Here is a 23593-nt window from a genome sequence, read left to right as displayed (position 1 = left end):
TCTGGTACACTGACCTTCAGCTCGGTATGGTACGGTTAGAAAAGATTACAGTGAACTCTCACTTATGCACCGGTGTAAGGGGCCAAGAGAAAAAGGCGCATAAGTGAAAGAGGCGCATAAATGAAAATCTTCAAAATTCTAAAACGCAACGTAAATTGCAGTGACAATATGAATAAATATGTTTCTAAAGATTTAATGTTACTATTTATACTGTTTTGGTATTTACTATAATTATACAAAGAAAAAATTTAACATACCTTAAGACAATTTATTTTCTTACAAAATAATCTTAATACATGTTTGTATTTGTTTTTGCCGACGTTATTCAAAAACAGTTTTTTCCAGTTCATATAAATGGGATAAGGGGGAGTTTCAGAAGCAAAATTAAATTGTAAATAGTCAGGAATAGTGTCTAAAGCTTTCAATACTGCTGTGTGATTTGGAGGAACTTGATCATCTCGTCAGTATCATCCACCACGTTCTCATCATTCACAAGTTTTAATTAGATATAAATGAACAGTTCTTCACAAAAAATTTAAGTTTTATGGGAGGGTTGAAACATCACATGATAAATTTCTAAGAAAAGTACTTGACGTCATAATATGCTGCACAATAAGTTGTTCAAGTATTTCCCTCACTAAACAGATCACCTCCTTTTATGTACTCATAATGTCCATCTGACTGCAAATAAGTGATCGCGGTCTCTTTCATCTTTCGTATTCCAGGTGTCTTCTTTTTCTCGAAAACAGCATGGGAGTAAAACTAACCTCTGGACAAGAGGAATGGTCATTTTCTAAAAGATGAATGAGCTTTCATTGTTGTTGGTGTAACAGATAAGACACCCTATTCAAAATTTTACAAAGAATGCCTTTCCAGAAACAGCAAAAATGAAAAGGTCACAGGGGGAAGCGAATTCAATAGGATCTAACAACATATATTTCTTTTTATCTGTAACAAGGATTGCTCATTTGCTTCATTTTTAATTTAAAACATTTTTTTTTAAAGAAAAAGTATTTAAAGGATTAAAAAATCAAAATACTAGCCTAAAACTTTGGCGCATAAGTGAAAAATTTATTTTTAGAGCGACGCATAAACGAAGGATGTTTATCATTATTTTCCTATCTAATGTACTGGGACCTATAAAAATCGTCGTATAAATGAAAAAGATGCATAAAAGAGGTGGTGCATAAGTGAGAGATCACTGTATGTGTGGGGTGATAGCGAAGAGGGAGTAGTACGTGATTCTCGAAGTTCATCGCCTCTCAATTATAATGAATAAATCATATGAACAAATGTTAAGAGTAGGGTACTACGAGTATAATTTAAGAACAAAAACAAGACAGACTGAATTTTTAAAAACACAGTAATTTCTTATAATTAAAGAAGAAAAATTGTAATAAAAAGAATTTAAAAATGCATATTAAGTTTGTTAGGAGGAACGCGTGTAGATGACACTTAGTACAAACTAATTTAAAAATATACAGATTGCGTAGTGACGTTATCGAATAAAATTAAGGAGTCTCCAAAAATAAAGTAGTTCGCACATATGTTCAAAAGGGAAGATAAAACGAATCTAAAATATAGCATCTATGTAGAATCATATCAGTAAGTCAAAAAAAATCTTTTTTTTTAGATATAATCATTTTATGAAATTTCGCAAGGACAAAATATTACATTTAAAGTAACAATAATCTATCATAACTATAGTTAGTTACGGTACAGTTTGTTGACGTTAGTTCCGTCTAACTACCCTTGTCCAGAATCCCTTACAATTTGTCATCCACACCATGAACATAATTCAAAAGACCTTTGACAATAACACAGCATTTTTTCATTCAGTTCTTTATTACCATTGTTATTATTACATTTATTCTCTATATTGGACTACAATATAGCTCAATTTTGTTGTAACCTCAATAAGCTGCTAAAGGGAACCATATCATCATATTTCTTAAACGTTTTACAGGATAATATGATTCTAGTTGAATTGAAACAAGGTTCTATTTAACTCCTTATTAAAGTTGCAGCATATTTGCACTCTATTATGAATACCTATATTATAGTTGAATGTTGAAACGTTTTTTCTGAGAATGAACAATTTCTAAAACGTCTTGTTAAGACAAACTATAAGTTTCTGTTGAAGAAAAAAAGAACTCATACAAAGCAAACTTTAAATCCAAAACTTAAGAAAATTTAAAATTTGTAGCATTTTTTTAAAAAAAAATAATAAATGAAAGTTTTAAAAATTAAATAAAAGAATGGTACGTCTAGTAGATGAAATTTGTTTCTAGCACATTCTGTGATTAACAAGGTGATATAAAAGCTTTTAGAATAACGACAAAATTTCGAGACAAATATTCAAGGAAGTACGCGATTTTGTTAAATTTTAAATGCATGTTTTGTTTATATAATAACAAGCATAATTTGTTTATATAATAACAAAAAGTACACCACCACGGATCTATTATTGTTTTAATAGACCAATTTTGAACGTTAGTTAAATTTTTAAATATCACCTAGATAACTCTAGCATTATGAAACGACCATTGCAATACGAGAAAGTATAAATCATGTTATATTCTTATTTCTTGTTTAATTGTTGGCGATTTTATCAGGGAACTTATAATAATAATTTCTATTGATTTGATCTGCTAATCAAAACATATCTTTATGCAACGAATGCCTAAAAATTATATATTTTATTATTATCATTCTATTATTAAATGTCTTGACTTCTTAAAACATTAACTGGTTAAACTGACCAGTAAAAAAATGAATAATTACAAATAAGTTTTCGTAATTTACGCATTCTCGTACACTATTTTGGCGACTTGGTTGGCGGTAAAAAATGACAAATGACGGCAACTTCAATAAAAAAAAATGTCTAGGCAACCATGAATCTGAAGTTCAAAATCACTCTTAGAAAACTAAAAATAACCTCAGCCATGGTTCTCTTTCCAAAAAGATGTAAGAAAGAAAAACGAGGAGTAAGGGAGGGGGGTAGTATCTACTTAGGAACAAGTAAGAGGGGGTCGTACGACCAACTAAAGAACTAAAATCTTTCAAATTTTGTTGTTCTCTTAGTCTGAAAATCACCTGTGATTTCCCGCTGGCTTTTGTGTCATCATATTCGAAGTTTTTATTTAGCCAATAGCGTCAAAAGGAAACTACTGTCCAAAACTATGACCTACACGACAGTTATTTGAATGGGGGCTTTTTATGTATGAATTTTGGGGGGATTTCGTGATTTTGGCGTAAAAATAGCTTGAGAAAAATTTCAAAAAGTTGTCATTATTATGGTTATACATATTTTCCCCGGGAAATGTACCATGTGAGAAAATTTTCTGTCATTGGTTTTCATTGTGTAAGGATTACGATGTTAACAAATGAAGTGTGTAACAATGTGTAAAGTAGTTCTTAAAGTCATTCACGTCTGGTAATAATTTCAAAGTCAATGATCTCATTTACAAACTGTCAAGCAGTTCTAGTAGCTCTATTGAACATGTTAGCTTTTTTCCTTAACATTTAGTACTGAATTTATTTTTAAAGCAGTAGAACAAAATTAATTAATATATCAGACTAATTTAAAACTGTAAAAAAATCCTACAAGAGCTAATCAAAATGAACTTAATAAGTAGTTTTCATTAAAACAAATAATCTCATTTTAATGAATTAAAGTATGATACAAATCAGTTGCATTTAAATCACGAAAATTGAATTAACAGATTAAGAACAGGGGCATCAGACTTGACTGAGTCGAATCAATCGATTTAAATTAACAGATTCGATACATTGATTTGAGCAAAGATTTAATTCTAACTCTAAAAAAAATTTCAAAGGTTTAAAAAAAAAAATTCTAACAAGAAAAAAATTAAACTTAAAGTAATAAACATTTATTTCATAATAATAACCTAGGCTAAATTTTTCTTTTCTTTTACAGTAAAAAAAATTTATAATACGCAATAATAATAAAATTCTATCAAGCAAGCTTTTTTAAGTAAGCTATATACACTTTTTTAAAACTTCATTTGAAAATATTTGAAAAGTACAAGCAGTTTCAGTTTTAGGGAATATTTTAATGTCAGTCGAATGAGTGAAACTGAATTGTGAATTACTAATTTAATACTTTATTTTTACAGTCATGAATTCAAATTAAACAATTGACTTACCGTAAGAAATGCTCATAGAAGAAACAATGAAATATGGTCTCCAAATGAAGTTACTTTGATGTAACATAATGAAGAAATCTAGGAACAAATCCTGAAAACAAAAGGTACAAGTTAGAATAAGAGTTTTAACATACAAATAAATACGACTACACAGAAATTTTTACAAAGTTAATTTTTTATTTACTTTGATACAAAATAACGCTTGCAAATAGTTTAGTTATAGTGCTTGCATACTTCTCAGCTAAATGCAAAAATTTTGGTAGAGTTAAAAAGAAAAAAAATTTTTTTTTTTGAAAAATGCTATAAGTCCGTTAAGATTTAGATTTATAGCATTAAAACAAAGTAAACAAAACAATAATTCTGGTAATAAAACCCAAAATATATGGTATTTAAATCATTCATTTGGTAATTTTTCCATTAATATTTTAACGGATTACCGGAAGTTCTGGTTTTCAAAATTATAGTTCCTATTAGCCCACATTTAGTAAAAAATACAAAACCAGAAAATAAATTTAACGGAATAAATTGGGGGTTTTTTGTGCCTGTGCCATGTTCAAATATATCAGGATAAAATTACCAATTTTTTCCACATTTGATCACACAATATATACCAACCATATTTTTATGCTAATTTTACTGAAATTACCCATAGAACTAGAAACACAAAATAATATATAAATAGGCAAAGAAACACTTTATTTGTCAAGAAAATAGGTACGAACAACACAACAAGACTTAGCAATCTTATTTATTTTATGAATCATGCGCCTCAAAGTAGTAAAGATAACTTAGGTACACACTTATAAATGAAGATGAAAGGAAACATATATTATCACTTCAGTTGTTCACTGAAATTGCTCATTTCATGTCATTTTAAAAGTTAGGTTTCACATAAGTTAACAAATTATTTATTGCTTTTATAAGAAATCTATTAAATATAGTCATCTCATAATTAGAACGATAGAAACTTAAAAGCCAAGCACTAATTTAAACGATTTCAATATTTAAGCTAAGAATTAACCAACTTAGTTAAGAAGTAAATAAATACTACAAGTATTTTTGCTACTATTATTTTTAGAGTATTTTAAGAGCATCGATTCTTTTACTTCACAAGAAGAAAAAAATGAAAATATCAATTGTTCTATAATTTGTTCAAACTCGAACATCGAACCTTTCAAAAGTACGCTGAAAAAAAGTAGAATCAAAACTACCGGACTAGGGTAAAATTTACCATGCTTCTGTCTCAATGGGAACACCAAAAAAGCTCGGTAGTTTTTACCGAAGCTCGTTGGTAAATAATTTAGATAAAATCAAAAATAAAATGTGTTTCTATAATCTGTAATAAAATATGGTAAATGAGGCAAAATTTGGTATTTTAATCACAGCACCTTAGAACATGGCATAAAAACAAATTATTCGGTTAAATTTACTTTTGAGTTTTCTATTTTTTACTAAATGTGTGTTAATAAGAATTATTGAAAACCGTTTTTTTTTTTCACTTAAATTTATTAACCTTTTCATGCTTGAGCACGCTAAAAATAGAACAACATAATAAATCATAAAAAAATTAAAAAGAAATAAATTTTCTGAACCTTAAGGAAACACAATTGCGTAATTGACTCAATAGAGTAAGACCATTTCCACAATATCAAGCTTCAACAGCAGTACCAAAATAAAACTTGCTCTTGCTTTGAAATTGAAAGCGTTTTTTTTCCCTTTTCTATAATAGGAAATAATGAACTCTTTTTTATTAATATTACATAGTGATATAAAAAATTATACGGACAACAAAACGTATGGAAAAAGCCACACAACAAGGTAAGTTGATTTATGTTTATCATATAAAAAAAATAGTAAATAAAAAAAAAATACATCTAAAAGAAAACTTGTAGATCTTGTTAGGGAAGCCAAATAAGAAAGGTTCGTGAACGAATGATCAACGATAGGTAGGACAATGACTTCAAAAATAGCAGGAATTCATCAGCAGCATCTCAAAGAATTCCAGCTTTCAACTCAGTTGATCCCTAAGCGATTGAATTGGATCAAAATATTTCAAATGTCAGTTTTTCTGTGGGATATTTTTGTTAAAACAAACAAGGAGTGTTTTTTTTTTACATCTTTTAAATCTTTAGATTTATAAAGATTTTCTTTTACAGCTTCAAATAAATTCTGAAAATTCTTATTATGGCATTCGTTGAATCAAAAGACGGAGAAAAAAAATATATTTATTTGTTCAGAATAAAAAAAAAAAGGAGTAGTTACATTTTCTAATTATGTTTTTTCATTTTATTTATTTATTATTTTTTAGTTTTTAAACAGAAATAGAATAATAAGTTAGTTAAAAAGAAGAAGAAAAAATATTTATTTGTTCAGAATAAAAAAAAAGGAATAGTTACATTTTCTAATTATGTTTTTTCATTTTATTTATTTATTATTTTTTAGTTTTTAAACAGAAGTAGAATAGCAAGTTAGTTAAAATGAAGAAGAAAAAAAATAATAATTATTTGTTCAGAATAAAAAAAAAAGGAATAGTTAAATTTTCCAATTATGTTTTTTCATTTTATTTATTTATTATTTTTTAGTTTTTAAACAGAAATAGAATAGTAAGTTAGTTAAAACGAAGAAGAAAAAATAATTATTTGTTTAGAATTTAAAAAAAGGAATAGTTAAATTTTCTAATTATGTTTTTTTATTTTATTTATTTATTATTTTTTAGTTTTTTAACAGAAATAGAATAGCAAGTTAGTTAAAACGAAGAAGAAAAAAAATAATAATTATTTGTTCAGAATAAAAAAAAGGAATAGATAAATTTTCCAATTATGTTTTTTCATTTTATTTATTTATTATTTTTCAGTTTTTAAACAGAAATAGAATAGTAAGTTAGTTAAAATAAGAGCACTAAACTGCAATTGTAGCATCCAATTTAGAATATATTTATCATTATGAAAACAAATATTATATAATATTTATTTGACATAAAAAATGAAAGTGAATGGAAAAATAGTTGATATAAAAAACTTACAATCAAATAATTAAAAAATATTAAACAATTTGTATAATAATAATATACTAATTAACTTTGTATTAAATATTAATTATTAATTGAATATATATTTGCAACTGAATTTTTTTTTAATTCTTTATATAACTGGATTAATTTATTTATAGCTGAATAACAGTATCATTTGCAATAAAGAAGAATCATATTTATCAGTTAAGTATAAATCAATTAAATATAATTAAAATAACAAAATAAAAATAAATGATTAAAACTTTAATATATTTTATGTACACGTTTTAACTAACTTTTTTTACTAACACACAAATTTGCATCGAACATTGTAAAACTCTTTTTACCGCATTGTTACTTTCAATGCCGTGAAACTTCGGAACTAATGTAACGGTTTATGCAAATGACTACCGCAGTTTCACAAAATATAGAAGCCGTCTGTTTTAACACTGACCTAAACTCAATTTATGATAAATTCTAAGCTATTTCAATGTTTCAATTTTAACCATTTTAAATCATTTTACTCTCCTTCAGTAAACTCATTCAAATTTAAAACGAAACGGATCAAAATCAATTCATCAAAATTAAAACGAAGTACTTTAAATACGAAACTATCATACTTATTTGTAATTAGTATTTGTTTTAAATATTAATACAATAGTGTATCGTTTTATTTATCATCTTTATAATGTTGTATCAAATTTTTAATCTTATTTTAGGTTCTCACAAATGTTTAAACAATGTGATATGTTTTACGAACAAATATTTTTTCATTGAATAAAAATTAACTAAAAAAATGTATGCATATGGTAATAGTTTTTCCAGATGTAGAACCCTGTAGGTACAATAGGGTCTTGTCGTCTATTTAAGTTTGCTGCAACCTTTAATATAGTGCTAAGATGAACCATATCCTCATACACTGAGAAAAAAAAGTATGGCTAAAATAAACAGAATAATGTAAAATTAACCGTGTTTCTGGCTTTATAGGGACATTAAAAACTCGGTAATTTTTACCGAAGCACTTACGTAAAATTAAAAATAAAATATTGTTTAATATAATGCAATAAAATTTGCTAAATATGGTAAGACTTGGCATACATGGTAAGTCCTTTAATAAATGTGTGGTAATGAGAACTATAATTTTGAAAATCAGAGTTTCCGTTAAACCGTAACTATATGAAAGAAAATATTACAGAATGAATGATTTAAATATTGTATATTTTAATTTTGTTAACCAAAATTATTGTTTTTTCACCAGAAAAGTCATTAGTATACGGTAATTTTACCAGAATTGTTCTCTCCGTGTATTTTTAAATTTGATTATACTATAAGATTGGCTAAACTTGCTCAACATTTAAATTTTATTTAAAGATAGGAAAAAAACGAACCATACGATTTTACACGTTACAATACATAGATAATGTAATAGCAACGTTGAACCAATTTTTATAAGAGTATATTGTTTATAAGTAACTTATCACTTAAAAAAAGATTCAATCTAAAAATGGACCTTTCAGAAAATTCTTTCAGAAAACTGAATTGATGACAACTTCATTTCCTAATTTCATGAAAAGAAGGATTTTTGTGTTTTATCACTATAATAGAATTTTACTTTTTACACTTTCACAAAAATAAGTACTTGGCAGATAGATCCTGATTCGACGGTACTTGAACAATACGCTTGAAGAACATAAACACTATGTTTTGAACAGATTTCCTACAAATTCACAAAAACTGGGCCTGACTAAAAAACGTATATAATTGACGTTTTTTTTAATGATTTTTCACAAAAGTACGAAAACAATGCCCTTTTTTTTGCAAATTCGCAAAACTATGAGTAGAGCTGTGGTGCGTCTGGGGATAGAGCACTTGCCTCCCAATGAGATTAGCCGGGTTCCAATCACAGCGGCGACTGGTTGATACGAATTCTGCACTTGGCTCGCACCGACCACATCGCTGACGTAAAATATCCTCAATTTTAGACGGATCATGGGTAAAAGTCCCCTTGCCATCAAGCTAACCGTGGAAGACTTTGGCGGTTTTCCTCTTTATGCAACGCAAAGGCGAGGTTTCTTCAAAAAGTACTCCACGAAGGCACATTTGCCCAAATACTTGATCTAGGAGTTCCCTTGTCTTCTGGATTGGGTTCAAAATTACAAGGCTACGGAGTTGGGCATAGGTAGTCGTAAACTCAAAATTGGGTCGGCTGTTCAACGACGGTTATGAAATGAAATAAAATTATGAGTAGCTTTTTCACAATTCCACAACATGGGCGTCTTATTTATTTTAGAACTTAGCAACTTGTGTTTTCGGATGTATCCTTATTCGTTGGGAATCAAGTCAAGATTTTTTTTTAAAAGACGGGAAATAAATAAAAAACAGTAAAAAAAGGCAAATGCTTAAGAACTAAAATAGCATCATTATTTATTTTTTTTTCCTTTAAATTCGTTTGGGGTTATCGACATAGAAAATAAAAAAATACAATACTTTTATATATATCCCCAAATAACAAGCATTGCAAAGTAAAGAAAAAAACGTATGTCTGAGCTGATTTTTGCGAATTCCTAAGTCGGAAGTTTATTTGCTGTAAGAGGAAATTGAACAGGAAGCCGCCTTAAAAGAATAATTTCCACAATTGAAAAAGAAGACACCAAAGAGTTGTTCTTTCAACTCAGCGCAATGGATAAAATTGTTTGGAAATTAAAAATAAAAGTTAACTGTATTCTGATAAAGAAAAACGTTAACTAATATAAGAATAGATGTTTTATTGTAATAATAAGATTTCTATCTAAGATAAAATATTATAATAAGGTTTTTCTAAAAGATGCGATATTACTTCTTTTTTAACTTACTAATGGATAAAAATGTTTCGAAATTTATGAGGAAGACTAATAGTACACTCTTATAAATAATTTGATTAATTATAACAATATTATTATATAATAGGATATTATTATAAGATTATTAAAAGATATAATTCAAGTAATACCATAAAGAAATATATTTCTATACATTTTTAATTTCTTCTAACAAATGTTTCGAGAAATAATAACACCAAATTTTACGGAGAAATTAGTTGGAACACACTAGAAAAAAAAAATTCCGGTTCAAAATACGGTATAAAGTACCGGTACTTTGGGTGCAGCATTCGTAAAATCAATTTTGACCTTAAAATATTATACCTTAATTTTTACAGTAATATTTATTAAATTAAACTGACTCAGTGACTTTACGTTAATTATTACTAAAAAAATTACGGTACATCAGATTTTTTGCTCCGTAGCATGTTCCGACAAAAATGGATTTTACAGTATAAAATATTTTGATCCAAATCTTTTTATAGAGTACTGAAGATTGATATTCTACTTTTCCAACATTGAACTTAAAACATAAATTTATAAATGGAACAGCAAAAATATATTTCCACTAAACAGTAAATTTTCCGAAAAACTTATGTATACAGAAAATATTCAGATTTAAAAAATGACATTAAGATAAATATACGCCTTATTTTTAACTAAGTTCAGAGTTAAATAAATAACTCAAATAAGTATTTCCTAAAGTGCTTATTAATAAAATAAATAAGAAGTGTGGAGATAAATACAAAGGATAAGAAAAAAAATATTTAATTGATTGTCTTTTTTTTCTTCATTTTCTTATTTTTTATTTTTCACTCTAAAAAATTACGCCTGACCGGAAATTTAAATTGGAAAAATAGACCGTTTACCAACTGGCACCCAAGTGCCACGCACCTCCAAAGGGAAAACAGGGTATAAAAATAATAAAATTGCAAGCTAAAGGTATGTAAATGCGTTGTAGGTGTGGGCCCATCTTTTTCTGTGACCTAAAAAAATCTTTTTAGGTAGGCCATTGAGCCTTACGTCACGTGCCAGCTGACTTCCAAAGTCAATATTTCTTACCAGATTGGAAAGAGGGGGTGGAAGGGAAGCGGTATGGATTGAAATAAAGTAAGAAGACCAGGACTATTGTATCTGAAAAGTAGATGCGGTTGTTACCCTTGCAAGAAGTAGAAAATGAGACTGTACTTCCTAAGAAAACCAAGAAAGTGGTACATTTTAAGACCTTTGCAGATATTGAAACATATGCTGAACCCATATCTATCAAGAGTAATTTCTTTTTAAAGAGAGTTGAGGGGAGAGATTCCAGCTGTAGAAATATATTATCACTTTTCTGAGGAGCACCAAATACCGAGTTCAATTTTTATACGGAATATACTAAGTTTAAGCATTCATATAACTTTAGACAAAGAGAAACCATTGAAAAACTGATTTTTAAGCAAGCACGTACAAATTATATTAAAAAGAAACTATTGCAACTCAGTTTAGAGCATTTGAAAACAAATTTCAGGAAGAAAATTATTTAAAACCAGAGCTTAAAGCATTTATGTGCAGGTTATTCATAAATAGATCAAATACGGTGAAAATAAATAATTTTGGTTAAATTGCCGTACTGTAAGGTAATAGTAAATCTGGTTATAAAAAAAGCATAACACTGGCAATAAAAAATTTAAATATATAGTATTATATCTTTCGTTTGGTAATTTTCCGTTCATATAGTAACCCGTAATACTTTGTACTGGTTTACCCGTAATACTGGTTTCCAAAATTATAGTTTTTATTATTACACATTCAGTGAAAAATACATAAAACTGAAAAGTAAATTTAACCGAATAAATGGTTTTTATCCCATGGTCTAAAATATCATGATAAATGACATAATCCCGGTACTTTTACCGTAATTTGATCTAGATATATATTTAGGTTGTGAGTTCATTACAAGACTACAAAAGGTATTTTTGAAAAAAAGAAAACCCGGAATTTAGAATCATTGAAAGAACGAAGAGCCAAATACAATCAATTCACAGGTGGTTGTTAAAAAAAGGTTCTTCCTCCCTGCTTTTAACTTCGAGGAAAAAGATGATAAAATCAGGCGCCTCAAGAACACTACTCAGTGAGCAACGTCACCAACCACTTGGCAAGAAGTTCCGGTGATCAGAATCCTCCAAGACGATAGAAAGAAAAAAAAATTAAAATTCTCGCCAAGCAAAAAGATGCGGCGGTATGAATATATCAGAAAGAAACAAACATTTAGGAGTAGCGCTTGAAACGACTTTAGTTGCAAACTCAGTAAATCAGTATTTAATTCTAAAAACTAGTAAGTTACTGTCTCTTTATTAAAATAAATAGTCTACCGTAAATATTCAAATATTAAACATTAAGTAAAATACTGTTTAAGTTAATAGTCGATTTCCTTTAACTAGTGCCAAGTTACTGGCTATCTAATTTCTCCAAGACCACACCGTTAGAAAATTCATTACCAAATTACGGTATAAAGTACTGGCACTTTGCATGCATTATCTGTAAATCAATTTTACTGAAAATTCCATTTTTACCATGAAATATAATACTGTAATATTTACGGATTTATTTATATTATTATTTTTACAATAATAGTTATATTTTAACCATTATCTTTTCTATAAGCTTTAAAAAAAATCCCGGATCAAATTACGGTTTAAAGTACCGGCACTTTGGGTGCATCATCCGTAAAATCCATTTTACCGTAAAATATTATACTGTAATCTTTAGATTAATATTTATTTAGTTCGAGTGATTCAGTGATTTTACGGTAATTATTACTGTAAAAATTAAGATATATAAGATTTTTTATTCCGTATAATATTCGGGTAATAGTGAATTTTACGGTATAAAAAAAAGTCAGGTAGTATTTTGCCGCTTCAGTATCTTGAAACTGCTTATTTAAAATCAATAACTATATTACTTATCCTTTAAATTATAATTTTTTAATTGATATGGCAGTAGGTAGAATTATCAAAAAACTGACAACGATGTATACAGAAGCCACCAAATCGATCGCAAAGGAAAACTTAGTTTAGCATACACAATATTGATTACATAGAATAAAAAGAACGCAGGGAAGTTAATTTTACAAAATTAACAATCACTTTGTTATTAGTAAGCAAAAGCTGTTTAAGTCTTTTATTACTGAGTCCTCGCCTGACAGCAGTTGATTAATTATCTAAACGTAAGAAGGCTTTTAAATCTAAAAGTATTCATAACTGCTACAGTTAATTAATATTTAACATACACTTTGTTTACATAATCATATACGATAAGTGAAAGTTAAGGTAGGCAAGACAGCTAGCCGTAGGGAAGTTGACATTAAAATGAGGCCGTAATTTTGCAACTAGCTTCCGAAATGGGTCACGTGATGAAAGAAGTTCGTCTTTCGCTTCCTACGTACATGAAGTGAAATGAAACAATTTAGAGCTTAAGAGATAGGGGCACGTTACAGTGATATAGTTATTTGTTCTAAATTTTCATAACCTTGTTACTATGTTTGCATAACTTTTGCTTTTTAATGACATTTTGGTATCGTGGAGGCATGCGGTTTCCATAAAGTGACAAACGGCATATTCAAATGAATATAAAAATAATGACTAAATAAATAAATGAGTACTAATAACGAGTTGCCTAAAAAAATATCATAAAAGAAAAGGCATTTGTATTGCATTCGATGATTTTTACAAATAGTATTTTTATTTTAACAATATATGAAATAAAATAAAATGCATAAAATAAATAAAATGATTTTTGATTGTTATGACATTGATTTTATAATTTCTACCAAGTGATAAACAACATATTCAAATAAATATTTAAAAAAAAATAGCTAAATAAACGAATGAATAATAGTTAACAAATCGCCTTATTATTACAAATAAGATTTTTATTTTAACAAATATATAAAATAAAATAAAATGCATAAAATAAATAAAATGATTATATTTATTATATTTATATAAATTTGATTTGACATTGATTGTATTATTTCCACCAAGTGACAAACAACATATTCAAATAAATATAAAAATAATAGCTAAATTAACGAATGAATAATAATAAAAATCGCCTTATTTTTACAAATAAGATTTTTATTTTAACAATATATAAAATAAAATAAAATGCATAAAATAAATAAATTATTATTTGAATGTTATGATACTAATTATAGGATTATTTCCACAAAATGACAAACAACATATTCAAATAAACAGAAAAATAATAGCTAAATAAACGAATGAATAATAATAAAGAATCGCCTAAATATGTCATAAAAGCAAAGACATTTGAATTATACTCGATGATGTTTATTTATGATTATGTATAAAATAAAATAAAATAAAATGTATAAAATAAGTAAAATGATTTATTTGATATTACAGTTTAATTACATAAAATAATTATATTAACGTTCTCATTTTAATTTCTAGAATATGTGGTTTACAAAAAAAAAAATTAAATAAATAAATATTGACAAAAATTCTTCGACGAGAAAAAACATTTATTAAGGTAGGGAAATTGTTAGCATGAATGCCGGAAAGAAAAAGTGTTAACATGAAGAATTGAAAAATTATCAAAGTAAAGAGTTTAATACAGCTAAAGTAGAATTATTAATATGGTTTTACTTCAGCAATGCAATTACGACAGGTTAAATTATCGTCATTGTTTGGTTTAAACGCCATTTTGATATATCGTAGTTACGGGATTATTATAATATCTATCATTTAAATAATAATTAATCTAAAAATAAATGAATAATATCAATTTTCGTAAGAAGAAAATATAATAGGTAGACTACAAGTATTTGAATTATTATAGAATAAATTTAAATTAAGGTTAATAATAGAAATTGAATTATTTTTAATAAAAGTATAATTCGATATGAAGATGTAAAAAAAATCTGCAACAATATCACAATGTTGAAAAAAAATATGCAACAGACCATATAAAAAATAAGTCTTAAATGCTTTTTCTATGTATTAAAGCCATCTTTCAGCACAAAAAAATTTACAAAAAAAAAAGTGATTAAAAACTTTTGTATAACGACAAAATTTTTTTTATTCAACCAGAAAGAATAGAATAACGGAAAAAAAAACTAACAACGTAAACATGTTTAAAGTTAGTTAAAAGATTCTATAACATTAAAATATTAACAATAAAAATGACAAAAAAGTTTTTCTAAAATGAAGTCTTAAGATGGATTAAGAGTATTAAATTTAATTAAAAGAGCAAGCCGTTAATAGGATAAACTACTTGAATTAGCAGAAAACCTTTTAAATAAGACGATGTCATTAGTTAAGAAATTTATAAAAGATATTCTTTTAGATTATTTACGGTTGCAAATGCCAGTGAAGGAAGCAGAAATATATCAAAAGTTATCATTAATTTTTTTTTAAATAAATGTGTCTTATAAAAATCATCATTAAATTATAGTTCAGAATTTCTATAAAAATACCAGATCCATAGCTTTGATTGCTATACTTACACGTTTAAACACCAGAAATTCGAGTATACAAATTTAGAAACACGTACAGTGAATGATTTTTAACACATGATTTATTTGTCTCAAATAGATATATATCTATGTCACCAAAAATGAAATTTTCTTATGGAATGGTATACAAATTATTTCTCTTCAAAATAAACTAAATATACAAAATACTCCGAATTCGTTATTCGATTTTGAGTTCATAGTAAGTACTTAGCCAGTATACAATTTCACATAATAAAAGTAATATATAGCTTGTTGGATCAAACTTGTAACATGATTATATAATATTTATAACGTGTAATATATAATATAATATTTATTATACAATATTTATTTACGTGTACAAAGATAAAAAAAAAGGGGGGGGGGCTGGGAAAAGTCAATTACTGAAATGTATTTTAAAATTGGAATAATACATCAATTAAGGTAGGTATCTTAATTGAAAATAAAAATCATCCTAACAAATCGTTTCCTAAAAAAGTTAACCAACGGAGGGTAATCCCAGTTTGTGAAATAATAGAAAATATCTTTATGATTTATATGAATTCTTGAAAAGAAAAAAAAAACAGTCTTGTTTTTTGTTGAAAAAATCGTAAAAATCAGTGATCTCGTCAGCAAATTTTTGTGAAAGAGTCACTTTCGTGAAATAGTGTAAATCAACTCATATCTTTGTGAACTAAAGTCCCGTTTTGTGAAAAAGAGCAAGAAAACCATGTCTTTTAAGGAGTTTCAGTTTCAAAATTATGAATTAATTTTTAAAAGTAAAAGTTCGAAGGGAACGTTTTCGCAATCAAATATATTGAGAAGGGTCCGTTTAAACCACAAAAATTTTTGTGAAGGGTTTGTCAACACATCTACATTTCTCCCAAAATAACCCAGGTTAAGTTCAACTTAAACCCGAATTTCAGCAAATAGCAGAACATACATATTTTATATAACAATTGCGAAAAATAAACCCTTTACATAATTTCTTAAATAATCATTTTAACTATAATTGAACTATATAAGTTGAAACATTTTGTAAAATAGATATATAAAATTAAGCGCATTTTGCGCATCCACCATAAACAATAACAATAACTGCTGAAATATTTTTTACATGTTACTTAATTGTTATAATTTAATTGATGCGGACAGAAAAAAAAATTAAATCGTTTTGGTGTGTTTTAAAAGTGATTATATAAAACAAACCATTAGAAGAAGATAGAAGTTTTAAGAGTCTATTAGAAATATACATTTATTCATGAAATCTTTAATCGTTCATAAATAATAAAGCAAAGCACATTAAAAAATTTTAGATCCACTTTCGACGTAATGACAATTATCGACTATTCACATCGACTATTATGACTATTCACATATTAAATTACAGTCGACTTAAAGAAAAAGGATTTTTATAACTTCATAACTTATCAAGCACGAAAAATATTTGATTCAGCATCGATGTAATAACTATTATAGATGTTATAACTGTTACCGATATAATGACTAATCACATAATGAGGAATAGTAGACTAAAATAAATAAAATTTTTATTCGCTTATAAATTATCAAGAATCGCACAAAAAATGCTAGATTCTTCGATGTAGTGACTATTATCGATGTAAAGAGTAATAAATATAATGAGTAATAGTATATTGAGAGAAATAAAACTCCACTTTATATATACGTAGAATATGGTAATTTTACTTTGAAAAAAAGATAAATTTTAAAAATTGTTCAATTCTGATATTCAAATATTTTAATGATTAGGAGTCAATTTTATCAAATTAAATCTAGTTAGTGTACTTAAAAAGGAAAATAATTTTTAGTACTGTTTGTTTACATAATGGAAATTACCATTTAGTATGCTTACGATTATCAATAAATAAATAACAAGACAAGTCACAGGATTATAAAAGATGATGAAGTTTTTGACGATTTAATGAGGAGATGAAATTTCAGGAAAAGAGACCTTAGTCTTATGATAAAAATGGTATAAGCAGATTTTCAGAATATAAGCAGTAGTAAAAAGAAATAAGGTTTAAGGATTTCTGGAAATAAAATTTTAAAATTTTAAAAGGAGGAATAAGGCCAGGAAATTTTTGAATATAAGAAGAATATAAAAGGAATAAAGTTTCAGACTAAATCAAAAGATTGTGTTTCAAGATATAAGAAGAAAAGTAATAATAAGGAGATGAAACTTCAGGCTTTATGAAACCTATACAAACAAGAAATAAAAATTTGGACGTAAGGAGAGGAATCAGGAGAAGAATAACGAAGGCATAAGAAGAATAAGCGAATGAATATTGAAGATTTAAGATAACAATTTGATGCTATTTCGGGTCTGTAAGTAAAACTTATAATAACTTAATGGTTAAATTTAATTATAATCATAAAATACATTTCTAGATGTAAAGAATATTTGCAATGTCAACTAAACAAAGCGATTATTTGTTATAAATGAAACGAATATTTAAAATACAAAAAGAAAATTAAGAGAATGAATAATATTTCATTCTGAGAATGAATATTCAGAATATAAGAAAGGAATTTCATTTTCTAGCATTCATGTGAAACCTATAAGGCCTTAAGAAATAATTAATTATAATAAAATAAAATATATATTTTTGATGGTTAATAACAGTTATGTAACTTTAATAAAGATAACAATCAGGAAAGACGAAACGAATATTAAAAATATAAGAACATAATTTTTTTAAGTTTGATAATATTTCAAGTCTTTAAGAGAAAACTATAATATCTTAAAAATAAATAATTTTTATAGGTAATAAACAATAATTACAATGTAAATTAAGGAAAAAACCTAAAATACGATAATATAATATTTTGGATTTTTAAACGTACATTTTATATTTTAATAGAAAAGTAGATGAGTAAAACTTTCTTATATCACTTGATAACAAAATAAGGACTATATAATTCATAAATGGTTATTTATACATGAATTATAAATGTAGGTATTTAAAATAAGATAGAAATATAATGAATGTCACCATGCAAATGAGGACAATGAAGACGATTTTTCTTTCCATACATATTAATGATGAATGATATGAATTAGTAATGAAATGAATGTATTGACGGAAAAATAAATAGGAATCTGTTACGATTTAAGCTATTAAATGGCCATAAATAATACCATAAAAAAAAGTCATTAATTTTCTCATATGACTAGTCAACAGAAAAATGAGCATATATTTATGAATGTTAATTGATGCATAAATTATAAATGTAGGTATTTAAAATACGAATGAAATAAAATAAATATTTAAAAGCAAACGAGGACAATACAGATGATTTTTCCTCCTATAAAACTTAAGTAATAATGAATGATATGACGAATTAATAATTAAATGAATATAGTGACGGAAAAATTAAATAGGACTCCGTAACAGTTTAAACTTATTAAAAAAAATACGTTTCGAAAAAACTTTGTTAATTTTACTTATTTGTTTAGTCAACAGAATAAGTCAATTCATAAATATTATTTTTAGGTACTTAAAATACGAATGAAATAAAGTAAATATTTACATTCAAATGTGGACAATCAAGATGATTCTTCCTGCTATAAGAATTAAATTAGGCGTATTGACGGAAAAATAAGTAGGAATTTGTTACAGTATAAGCTTTTTTTTTTTTCTTTAAAAAAAAAAACTTACTTTTTTAAAAAAAGGTAGTAAAACGTCCTTATATGACTTGTCAACAAAATAAGGACTACATAATTTATAAATGTTGATTGATACATAAATTACAAATGTAGGTATGTAAAATACGAATGAAATAAATAAATGTCAACATGCAAATGAGGACAGTAGAGACGATTTTTCCTCCCATAAAAATCAAATTAATAGAGTAATGTATTGACGGAAAAATAAGTAGGCATCTGTTACTGTGTAAGCTTAACATTTTTTTTTTTAAAAAAGTATACCATTAAAAAAAAAGGTACTCATTTCGTCTACAAGGAAAACAATGATCAAAATAAAGAAAAGAAATCAGGAATAAATTATAGGAATTAAAAGAAACAGATCTCCGTCGTCGAAAGACAAGTAAAAACAAATGAAAAACAAGGAAGAAGATCTTTTAACATCGAAAAGATCGCCAATAAAACAGTAAATAAGAGAAAATAAAAATATACGAACCGGAAGTGTGTGACTGACCTGCGCAGGAGACTTGAACCTGAATGACTACTAAATTCCACTTTAGGTAAACCTGTTCTGCACAGAAAAACTTGTACTTTCCAAAAGTTTCGGCACCAACGGCAAACTAAAAATCGCGTGGCACCCAGGAGAGAGGTTTCTTAACGCGCCTATCGTTCAGTAAAGTTTAACTACACCTCACGTCGACCGCGAGGAGTAAATGATGAGTTTTTGTTATTGTCGAAACTGAGTGCGGAGAAGTTGGCGATAGCGGAGATTTCTTGGGTTTCTCGCCAAGAATTTTTTTTTTTCCAGCCAAGACAGCTTGCTGACTGACTTCGAACGAAAGTGGATGATGAATCCTCTCCGCGTAGCGCATTTAGTGACTTTTAGAGTTTCAATAAAACGCAAAAAAAAGTTACGTTTATTTTGCGAAGGAATATATTTATTTTAGATGATGAGTTGCAGCATGTATTTGCTTAGCACAGAAATGACTAATTTTCTTAAAATTGATTCACTTAAATGAAGTAAAAAATATAATTTTACAAAACAGACAGGATTTGAGAAAATATTTATAAAAATAATGGAAAAATAAAGTGCAGTTTTGTGAGTAACACGTAAAAAAATCTTGACAACGAAAACGAAATAAAATAAAAAATGTTTAAGCTACTTTTTAAATAATTAAAATTAATATTTACATAAAAATGAAGTCACAGTATATTTTAAATATTTTTCTATACACTGTCTTTTCTTTACTCTGTAAAAAATTCTGAATCAAATTACGGTATAAAGTACTGGCACTTTGGGTGCATCATCCGTAAAATCAATTTTATCATAAAATCCATTTTTACCATTAAATATTATTCTGTAATTTTTATAGTGATATTTGTTTAATTAAAAGTGATTCAGAGATTTTTTTCAGAGTCTTTTCTATACTCTGTAAAAAATTCTGAATCAAATTACGGTATAAAGTACTGGCACTTTGGGTGCATCATCCGTAAAATCAATTTTATCATAAAATCCATTTTTACCATTAAATATTATTCTGTAATTTTTATAGTGATATTTATTCAATTAAGAGTGATTCAGAGATTTTTCGGTAATTATTACTGCGAAAATTACGCTTCATCAGATTTTTTGTCCCGTAGCATATTATAGCAGGTAAAGGATTTTACGGTAAAATATACCGGCACCCTGAGTACCGGAACTTTTTACCGTAATTTGACCCAGAATTTTTTACAGTAACAAAAATACTACAGTTTCCCGTTGTTTCAAAAATAGTTTAGACCTTGTGAAAAGTAAAGTGTAAATACTTCTGTATCTTTAAGGAATAAAATGTATGTTAGGTTCACCTTTCAAAAATATGTAACTAATTTAATCGTAACACTCATTATATCTTAAACAATGCATATGCTCGTTAGAATATATCATGATTTTAATATAATCCAAATGCGAACATTCCTTAATTATTTCTTCAAATAATGTCATAGTCTTCATCAATATGAACAACAAATAATTACATTTTTCTTAATGTTTTGCTTAATCAACTTTGCAAAATGTTCATTTAAGGATTTTTTCAAAAGTATTTTGCCAAAGTTTGTTTCTCTTTATAAAAATTATGTATGAATACATAAAAATTACTGTGATGTAAAAAACAATCTGGAGAAAAGGTTTTGTTGGGTTTTTAATACGCTATTACCACTTTGAACACAAAATATATTGAAAAATTAATTAACTGATTTTTTTTAAATACTACTTTTATAAATATGTAAATCGAATTATTACATTTTCTTCGCAATTCTCACTTTAAAAAAAACTTTGAATTTGCCTTTGAAAATTTTTGAACCAACTTATTTACTTTATTTTGTAACCAGCGTTGAGCAGCCAACTCAATTCTAAGTCACAACTATTAATGTTCATCTCCGTAGTCTTGTAATTTTAAACTCAACCCTGACCGGCGTTGAGCAGCCGACTCAATTCTAAGTTGACAACTCTAAATGTTCAACTCCGTAGTCTTGTAATTTTGAACGCAACCCTGACCGGCGTTGAGCAGCCGACTCAATTCCAAGTTGACAACTATCAATGTTCAATTCCGTAGTCTTGAACGCAACCCTGAAGCCACATTTGCGTTAAGTGGAGAGGTAATCCACAAAAACCTTCCACGGTTTGCCCGACGGCATGGGAGTTTTAATCCATGATCCGTCTACCACTGAGGATATTTTACGTCACTCACTGCGGTCGGTGTAAGCCGGAAGCAGAATTCATATCAACCAGCCACGGCTTGGCACCTCATATGAAGGCGAACACTCTGTCCCCTGAGCCACCGCTACTCTTAATGAACTATTTGATAATTCTTTATGAAAATTATATCTAAAGTCATAAAAATTGCCACGGTAATCTAAAAATATTAATTAAGTTCCCAATATAAGCTACAGACAGTTATGAACGCTATGAGCAATTAGAAGTGATAAGTATAAAAGCAAAAATTTTCTCAATTTAAGGAATTCATTAAAGAGCTTTTCTTTTAATTTAACTGTTATAAATTAAAAAGAGAGTTGAGAAAAAATTTAATTTTAATGTTAGTCTAGACTCTAAAGCCATCAAAATGCAAAATAATGAATTATTAAATTATTAATTCTGATTCGTTACGCATCATAACTTTAATCGCTCTTAAATACAGTCGCGACAGAAAGAAAGAAAATTAGTCTAAGTAATTGCAAGTAATTTTGACGGAAGAATATTACTTTTAAACTGAAGTGCTTGAGTTATTCATATTACTCGACGGAAGATAAAAAAAAAGGGAAAAGCTACGAACTAATGAAAGATTTCTTTGTTGATTTCGGCGGAAATATCTTTCGCAATGTGGTTATGTTAGATAGAATCACCATGGCTCGCCTAGCTGGAGAGTATCCAAGAATTTCATTTTTGGGCTAAAATATTATACTCAGAAACCAATTTCAAGGGCAATTCGTCAAAATATAGACACAACAAGGTCGGTTTGATAGTCAGATATTTTCTACAATATTGTCGTGATCAGTGTTTTAGCCTTGAAAAAAGCGCTTAGTATAGAGATAATTTTTCCTTACTTAACACTTTATAACTGTTTAGACTCAACAGCATTATTTAATCATAATGAGTCATGCGTTTCTTTTATATTTTTTTTAAAAAATTTATATTTATCCTTAATCACATAAAAACAAAATTGCAATGATTTATGCGCTAAATTCACGTCGAACAAAAGATAGATGAAACAGATTTGTTTTCAGTTGACAGCATAAATTTTTATAACAAATGCGTATCATGAGAGATAACACGAAAATTTACATCTAATGCGTTTTACAACATATAACGCCAAATAATTGTAAAACATGCGTTTTGCGTCCAAAGCGACTAAAATTTTGCGTCAATTGTGTTTTTTCGACTGATGACCGAATGAGTCAAATGTGTTTTGCGACAAATAACCAAAAATTTGTGGTAAATGCGTTTTGCAGCAAATAAATGAAAAGTTTTATCAAAGGCATTTTATGACAGTCAACCGAAGATCTGTATCAAATGTGTTTTGCGACAAATAACCAAAAATATGTAGTAAACGAGTTTTGCAACAAATAAATTAAAAGTTTTATCAGAGACATTTTATGACAGCCTACCGAAGATGTGTATCAAATGTGTTTTGCAACAAATAACCAAAAATTTGCAGTAAATTCGTTTTGCAACAAATAAATGAAAAGTTTTATCAAAGGCATTTTATGACAGACATGTAATAGTTTGGTTAAATGTGTTTTGTGACAGATAAGCAAAAATTTGTTTTATGCGTTTTGCGACAGACAACCGAAAATTTTTATCAAATGCATTTTACGGCAGACACTTGAAGATTTGGGTCAAATGTTTTTTTTCTCCAG

General features: G+C 27.2%; 1 protein-coding gene across 9 annotated transcripts in view; it reads right to left on the bottom strand.

Annotated features, from left to right (window-relative positions):
- LOC107437715 (solute carrier organic anion transporter family member 74D) overlaps positions 1-23593 on the bottom strand; it is a 262945-nt gene that overhangs the window by 70031 nt on the left and 169321 nt on the right. For 6 of the 9 annotated variants that reach the window (XM_087153593.1, XM_071184715.2, XM_087153594.1 and 3 more), the window contains one exon: positions 4170-4260. The gene's annotated coding sequence lies outside the window, so the exon portion shown is untranslated. Of the gene's footprint in view, positions 1-4169; positions 4261-19697; positions 19917-23593 lie in introns of those variants that run through there. The other 3 variants (XM_087153592.1, XM_016049834.4, XM_087153596.1) reach the window with 2 other exon arrangements.

The sequence above is a fragment of the Parasteatoda tepidariorum genome, chromosome 10 (assembly GCF_982258835.1).
Source record: "Parasteatoda tepidariorum strain Cologne lab strain chromosome 10, Ptep-v5.0, whole genome shotgun sequence".
Taxonomy (NCBI): domain Eukaryota; kingdom Metazoa; phylum Arthropoda; class Arachnida; order Araneae; family Theridiidae; genus Parasteatoda; species Parasteatoda tepidariorum.
This window is presented reverse-complemented; position numbering and strand designations above follow the sequence as displayed.